Raw genomic sequence first — 1122 nt, forward strand, 5'->3', positions numbered from 1 at the left:
TTAAAGAATTTTCCACAGTTTATTGTGATCCACACAGTCAAAGGCTTTGGCATAGTCAATAAAGCAGAAATAGATGTTTTTCTGGACCTCTCTTGCTTTTTCCATGATCCAGTGGATGTTGGCAATTTGATCTCTGGCTCCTCTGCCTTTTCTAAAACCAGCTTGAACATCAGGAAGTTCATGGTTCACATATTGCTGAAGCCTGGCTTGGAGAATTTTGAGCATTACTTTACTAGCATGTGAGATGAGTGCAATTGTGCAATAGTTTGAGCGTTCTTGGGCATTTCCTTTCTTTGGGATTGGGATGAAAACGGACCTTTTCCAGTCCTGTGGCCACTGCTGAGTTTTACAAATTTTCTGGCATATTAAGTGCAGCACTTTCACAGCATCATCTTTTAGGATTTGAAATAGCTCAACTGTAATTCCATCACCTCCACTAGCTTTGCTCATAGTGATGCTTCCTAAGGCCCACTTGACTCCACATTCCAGGATGTCTGGCTCTAGGTGAGCGATCACACTATTGTGATTTTCTAGGTCATGAAGATCTTTTTTGTACAGTTCTGTGTATTCTTGCCATCTCTTCTTAATATCTTCTGCTTCTGTTAGGTCCATACCATTTCTGTCCTTTATCGAGCCCATCTTTGCATGAAATGTTCCCTTGGTATCTCTAATTTTCTTGAAGAGATCTCTAGTCTTTCCCATTCTATTGTTTTCCTCTATATCTTTGCATTGATCACTGAGGAAGGCTTTCTTATCTCTCCTTGTTATTCTTCGGAACTCTGCATTCAGATGCTTATATCTTTCCTTTTCTCCTTTGCTTTTCTCTTCTCTTCTTTTCACAGCTACTTGTAAGGCCTCCTCAGACAGCCATTTTGCTTTTTTGCATTTCTTTTTCTTGGGGATGGTCTTGATCCCTGCCTCCAGTACGATGTCACAAACCTCTGTCCATAGTTCTTCAGGCACTCTGTCTATCAGATCTAATCCTTTGAGTCTATTTCTCACTTCCACTGTATAGTCATAAGGGATTTGATTTAGGTCATACCTGAATGGTTTAGTGGTTTTCCTCACTTTCTTCATTTTAAGTCTGAATTTGGCAATAAAGAGTTCACGATCTGAGCCATA

The sequence above is a fragment of the Capra hircus genome, chromosome 15, assembly GCF_001704415.2.
Source record: "Capra hircus breed San Clemente chromosome 15, ASM170441v1, whole genome shotgun sequence".
NCBI lineage: Eukaryota > Metazoa > Chordata > Mammalia > Artiodactyla > Bovidae > Capra > Capra hircus.